Source organism: Teleopsis dalmanni, chromosome X, assembly GCF_002237135.1.
Source record: "Teleopsis dalmanni isolate 2A chromosome X, ASM223713v2, whole genome shotgun sequence".
NCBI classification, from domain to species: domain Eukaryota; kingdom Metazoa; phylum Arthropoda; class Insecta; order Diptera; family Diopsidae; genus Teleopsis; species Teleopsis dalmanni.
In genome coordinates this window covers 502,605-510,348 of record NC_051848.1, presented here as the reverse complement: position 1 = coordinate 510,348, position 7,744 = coordinate 502,605, and positions in this window count along the sequence as shown.

Sequence of the window (7,744 nt, the reverse complement as noted above, 5' to 3'; positions counted from 1 at the left end):
TACATTGTGACCGAAAAGCTTTCGGAAATTCTCATTTAAAATTCGCGCGCTGTATATTTTCCGATATTTTAAGTTTATGTAGTTTGGCAGCACTGTCCTTAATTACTATGCCAAAAATGAGCGCGATCTGTCAGACAGTTCGTTTACGGCAGCTGTTGAAACCAGTTCACCTCAGTAGGGCGTTGCGAAAAAAACAATGGAAAAAAATATTGAACAAAGAGTTTGCATCAAATTTTGTGTTTCGAACGAAATTTCGTGTGCAGAATCGTTGCGAATGCTACAAAAGGCTTATGGGGAATCAGTTTTATCGAAAACTCAAGTTTATGAGTGGTACAAAGCCTTCCAGGACGGTCGTACGACCGTCGAAGACATTTCGCAACGCACTACTGAGGTGAACTGGTTTCAACAGCTGCCGTAAACGAACTGTCTGACAGATCGAGCTCATTTTTGGCATAGTAATTAAGGACAGTGCTGCCAAACTACATAAACTTAAAATATCGAAAAATATACAGCGCGCGAATTTTAAATGAGAATTTCCGAAAACTTTTCAGTCTTAATGTATGTACTTTTATTTGGAAGAATATGAATATTTTTTCATCTTAACATATTTTAGGAACATTTGAAGCAAATGAAACCAATTTCAATTTTTTTGTTTAATCAGGTATAATAAAATAATTGTATGTAATTGACCGTGTGCGAGTTCGAGTAATTGATGGTAAATTGAGGAAAATTATAAATTATGTCCGTATGGCAGCGAATGTTGGTGTTTACCAGAATTTCGAGTATGGTAAATTAGGTAAATTTGATATTACCATTGGGAACATTTTATAAGATGTATAATAAAAAAATAAATAAATTTGAAAACTTTTAACATAAGTGCATTGCAAAAAAACTCTAAGAAATTTCTGTTTACTTTACCATAATTTACCGAGTTGGTTTATTGGGGCCTGCAGACTTCATCGAATTGAATTGCTGCACTTTATTCTGCTTATATTACTTCGTAAGCAATTCCTTTGGATGGTAGAGAAAGTGAAATCGACTAAGGCATAAATTGTTATATGATCTTATATTAAAAATTTGCCCTAATACAGGCTTAATAGCATTTATTTATAATTTATTTATTACCATAACTACTTACTTTATTTATTTGTTTTGTTCAAAATACATAGTTTAAGTGAATTAATTTTAAGATAGTTATTAATAAACATGTGTTAATAAATATGTATAAAAACGTAAATATTAATATTCATTACGTAGAAACTTTTGCTATTTTTTATGGTTATTCACGGGATATTGATCAATTTATAATTTTTTGTGTTAATATACATTAATATTTTAAACAAAGCAATTTATACATATAAACAATAAAAAATAATGTATCATATATACATATATCTAATAACGGCAAGAACTAACAAATGTGTTCTCTTATTGGTGGTGGTATTCCTCTATTGCTGAGCGTTGTTTGTTGTCGTTTTGTCATTGGGCCTTTTTGTGGTAGGATTTTAGGCAGGTTTAGGAGTATTTTCGGAAAATCTTCTGCAGGTTGTTTCCTTTCTTCTTTTTTACCATTCTATTTTCCAATTATTTATGTGTGATAATATATTTCTTTATCATTTATATGCAAAAAATCTTTTTGTCGATAATACTAATGTATGTATATTAATATAAAAAACTAAAGTTCTTCAAATTCTTGAGGACGAAATAGAGAAATAGAGAAATAGAGAACAAATAATAAAAAAAACTTTGAAATAGTAAAAAAAATAGTAAAAAAATTTCAATTTTCTATATTATTTTTTTTAAACAAAATTTCTTCGTTAACATGGACTAGGCCTCCTGGGGACACCATGTAAAAAAAAACGTGCGATGCATTATACCTCAAAGGTGGTCTGGAAATTAGTACGCAACTAGAAACATGAAAATTGTCACTTCTATTTAATTAACGATAACCTTTCATGTATGTCGATCTAGTAACTATAAATGATTATGCAGTTAATTAAATAAATCTCCATTTCTCGGCAATTATTCGCTTGCAAAAGCTAATAGTCGATACACTTGTACCCCTTGTACTGATGTTCCGTTTATACTTATTCAGTATCTTTTAAGTGCATATATATGTAAAATAGCGTTAACTATTCAAACTGCCATATAAACTGAAGGTTTAATCTTAAATCGATTTCTATATAATTTTATTGTAATACATTTGGCAAAGCTAAATCATACTATTTTTAAAAAATGTTTTATGAATTATTGGTAATTATTTTATATACATATGTGTTCTTATGATTGTATTACTTCCTAAGATTTAATATAAATATTATGTAAATGCGATAAAATTGGAAATCCATAACTAATAACAATTAATTACGAAAACAATTATAACTCTTTCTTCAAATGCCATCATAATGAAAAATTGTTTCAATGCTGCAAATAAAATTTTAATATCTCTTGCCCCCGAAATTACATACAAAAATATCAATGTCCATATATTCATATTTAAACACAAAGCAAGTAGGCATGAATGAATATAAAATAGCAAATAATTCTTTTTACTACTTACATTATAATTCAAGAATGCAATAACAACACCTCAAAGAGCAAAAGGAGAAAAAAACACAAAAAAGAAATATAAAAATTTCTTGAAGCTATGAAGCAGAGAATATTGCAAAATCTTCTTTGGTATGAAGCAAAAACGACTGAAGCGACGTCGGCAGAGATTTGAGTGATTTAGGTACCCAGTAGTAGATACCTAGAACAAAAATTAATTTCTATGGCATTGTGACTCTATAATATTTTTACTCAATGGTTGCACCAAAGACTTAAGATAATTTAATTTGCACTTCGCAAATAAAGATTTTATTGCAGAGTTTTTGCATAAAATGCAAAGCAAAGCGTTGCACCAAAAAATTAGATTACTTTCATTTTGATATTGGTTTTTGAAAGCATTTCGTTTCTGTTTGTAGACTTTTTTTGTTTCTTTGATATTTTTGAGCATTTTTCTCTCATTGAGAACATAAAGCATTAATTTGAGAATTGAGTTATGCAAAGTTTTGAAAACACTCAAAAAATGCAAAGCATTGCACCATTGAGTATAAATATTATAGAGTAGCAATCTCGTATAAGCAAATTTTTGTATGAGGTTGCTGCTGCTGGCAACCTTTTTGCACTCAAAAAACACTCCATTCTCTTCATGTCTTGTTTTCTGAATTGCTTTGGAAATTAAAGTAAAGGGCAAAACGATTCTCTCAAATAACTCTTTTCGTCGTTTGTTATATTGATCAGTGCTTCTGCGAATTTATTAGGAAGGTATATGTAGGAAAAAAATATTACTCTAATCTTTTTGTGTGCTTTCATATTGCTTGTGCACTTTACTAGCATACATACAGTAACGAACAAAATTATTGGCACGTAAGCAAATTGAACTATTAAAAATCGCATTATTAACAGCATAAAAATAGTGCAAAAGTTCACTTTGCTTGCTGTGCCAATAATTTTGTTCATCACTGTATATGTTTACATATTTCTTTTCTATTTCTCAGCATGTAGGTATGTTTGTATTAATTTTGCATCCAATATTAAGAAACTGTAAGCGTAAAAAGAAGTTTAGTTTTTTTTTGTTTCATATCAGAAACAATGCTACTATTATTTTTATTGTTTTGATTCTGATTTAAAACTGTTTTTAAAAATATGTATGTATATGTAAAGGCTTAAATAATTGCTTCAGTATACACATATGTATGTATGTATATATTATGAGCTTCATGTGTTAATAAATAAATAAATAAAAAGAATAAATATAAAAATGTTTAACCAATTCTGATGGTGCAGTTACAACCTCATCTTCTTTCCGTATTTGGGGCCAAAAATCTATTTCTTTACGTATATTATATATACGTATATATGTATATATATATATGGGAATGTAAGGAATATATGAGAATAAACCCAAAACTAATAAAATTCATTAAAAAAAACATGAGTAGCCTTTATTTCTAGGAAGTTCTGAAACAAAAATAATAATATGTTCATATGCCTATGCCTATGACCATAAAATAGAATATATTCCTCTATTTAAATTTGGTGCTGAAAAGTGATATTTAGTTTCAATGAAATAAAAATACACAAGGGTACAAAATAGAGTACAAGGAAACAAAATCATAACAAAAAACTTACATGCACGTGCTCACTATGTTATAGAGCGTTGTAGAGAAATTCATTGTGCTCTCTATTTCATGTAACATTGTTACCCGCGCCCCCACAGGTCTACTTAGCAAATTGAGTTTGTTTTCAGATTTCTACTCTATAATATTTATACTCAATGATTGCACCAATGTACTTTTCAATGAAAAGTAAAGTATGAAAAGAAAAGTGAAATATTTGACAAAAAACTGGTTTCTTTGCACTTTCTGTTGCACCAATACTTTTTACTTTGCGCTTTGCAAAAGTAAACTGCAAAACTTTACAAAAAAACTGCAAATGATTAATTCACCCTGCAAATTTTGCAAATGATTGCTTTACACAAAAAATAAGTGTCTTATGTATATTAATTAAGAGACAAAATGCGTAAAATTAAAGAAATCATTAATATATAAATAAAAAAAGTTTTAGAAAAATAGAAATAGAAAATTAGTTTAAGCAAATATTATTGCTGTTTTTGAAATAAATTTAGTTGCAATAATTAAAGGGTTATATTACCGGACAATACTTTTAAATTGTGAATTAAAGAGTTCAGTTTCTAAAAATTTATAATACATTTAATATAAATATTTTATGTGAATTATTGTTCAAGCATGAACACTTATTTATTATAATGATCAGTTTATTATTATTATAAGTCTGTTATCGATCAAATTCTCCGAATTATGAACTAAGAAAAAACATGGGTAAAAAATATCATATAATAGCTAACATTGTAACATTTTTAAATATCTAATTATCCGTATCTAATTATGATAATAAAAATATATTTCTAAAGACAATAGAAGAAAAAATCACAAGTGCCTGGACTTGCATCGTTTTTTGAACCTTGTTTGAAATGTAATTAAAAATAATACAGTCCACTAAAATTATTAAAATTAGTTAAGTTAGTTTTAAGGTAATTTTGTATAAATTGAGAGAAATGTTCTAAATAAAATTTAGGTCCTTTATGCGTAGATTTCTTTTGTATTAGGATAATACACAGCGACAAGTAAACAATACTTTAATAACTTATAATATTTTAAAATTAAATAATAATGACAGATTTTCAACTAAATTTTTATAAAAGCAACTTATTATATTTGTTAACTTTGTTTTTCAATATAATTGTTGTTAAAACACCTCATACCCATACTCTTTACATATAAATTCTTTTTCTTAACTTTTCAAACAGCAAATAATTAAAAGCATAAAATTGGTCTCTATGGATATACACACTTCTTTATCTCGATTCAATGTCAATAAAAGAAATTCATTACAAGAATTATGTGTTTGTTTAATAGTCTTAACTTAATTGTACTAAAATTTTACAAAATATTCAAAATTGAACATATTATTTATTAAAATAAATATTATTTAAAGACTTTTATTTTAAACAAAAAATTAAATCTAGTACAGTCTACCATATGCATAATCATGTACTACATTCAGCCATCAAAATATCAACAAAAAAAAAAACAAGTATACATACCAGAAACGAATCCTTCAAAACCAATACAAAAATGGAAGTGATCTAATTTTTTGGTCTGAACGCTTTGCTTTGGCATTTATTATTGCAAAGACTTTGCAATGAAATTTTTATTTGCAAAGTGCAAAGTAAATCATGTTAAGTCTTTGGTGCAACGCTTTTCACTTTTACTTTGCAAAAAAAAGTCACTCATAAGTTTTGCAAAGTGCAAAGTGAAAAGTGTTGGTGCAACAGGGCCCTGATCTTATTGACTTTTTTTATTTCAAAAAAAGTTTCTAAAAGCTTTATGGAAATTAAGGATGAAGTTGATTTGAACTCAGATCATTCCCCAATATTTTTGAATATTTGCAGTTCTATAGTAAGAAAAGAAAATCCGTATTCTCTGGCTAATAAATTCACAGATTGGAACTTGCCAATCAATTAATGATAAATCATGTTATCGCCATAGAAGATGCACACCGACTAGAAAGCAATATAGAAAAATTTACAGAAAATATACATAATGCTTGTTGGAATAGTACTCCCGTTATGAGGCAGGTTACTACTGGCTGCAACTATCCCAATGAAATCAAGCAATTAGTTACCGAAAAACGCAAAATTAGACGGAAGTGGCAAATGACCAGATCTCCTGGAGATAAGTCTCTGCTCAGTAAAGTCTGTAAAATGTTGACTCAAAAGATAAGATATTTTAAAAACTACTCCTTCAAAACATTTCTAGACAATTTATCGTGCGAAAAGAATTCACACTATTCACTCTGGAGAGCAACAAAAAAACCTCAGAAGACCAGTGACACACTCCTCGCCATTAAAACTTAAAAATAATTGGGCAAAAAGCAATCAGCAAAAAACAGAAATCTTTTTGGAATATCTTAGAAGTACCAAAAAAGCTACTGGATTTGACCTCTTGACAGTTGAGATTGTAAAGAATTTGGCAAAAAATGCCATCAAAGTTCTGACATTTCTTATCAACACATGCTTCAAACTGAGATACGTACCCCCCTTCTGGAAGGTAGCTGAAGTTATAATGGTAGCCAAACCTGGCGAACCTGCATATGAAGTTTCTTTATATAGACCCATACCCTTGCTATCCATTTTGGCGAAGGTTTTTGAAAAAGCATTTAAAAAGAGACTATCAAATCTTTTAGCAAAACAAAACCTAATTCCAAATCATTAATTCTGCTTTAGAAACAGCCACTCAACTATTGAACAAGTCCATCAAATTAGTAGTACAATAGAAAACTGTTTGGAAAAGAAGGAAGTGTGTTCGACAGTGTTCTTTGATATCTCGCAGGCATTTGACAAGGTGTGACATCAACGTCTTATGAGTAAATTACGAATGCAATTGCCAGAACAATATTGCGATCATATTGAATCTTATATAACAAATGGATATTTTCGAGTTAAATAAGAAGACTGTTACTCAAACCTAATAGAAATTAAAGCGGGTGTCCCACAGGGAAGTTTCCTTGCTCCTATTCTCTTTCTTTTGTTTACTAATGATATCCCAATAACAGAAAATTGTTAAACTGACGACGTTTGCTGATGATACAGCTCTAATTTCAATTGGTTCTAATGAAATGGAATCAACTAAGACTCTCCAGCTAGGTATTAATAATGTTCATGAGTGGACGATACAATGGCGACTCAAGCTTAATAATACAAAATCGGTACATGTTGACTTTACGAATAAAAGGGTCTCTCACTGCAAATTAAATATAAATGGACTGGAAATACCCTATGCGAATACAGCGAAATACTTACGCATGACCTTAGACGCAAAACTACGTTGGAAAAAAAAAGAAAAAACTAGAACTTGAGCTAAAGCATAAGCGGATAAAATGCTTAATCCGTAGGCGTTCAGTGTTATTGACACAAATTAAACTCCTGATTTACAATTAAATTTTAAATTCTGTGTGGACATACGGTATACAGTTATGAGGAAGCACCACTAAAAGCAATGTTATAATAATACAGCGTTTTAAAAACAAAGTACTTAGAAATATTGTAAATGTGCCCTACAGACCTACTTTTTTTTTTTGTTTTTTTTAACGAGGTGTAAAGCATCGAAAGCCCAGTCAA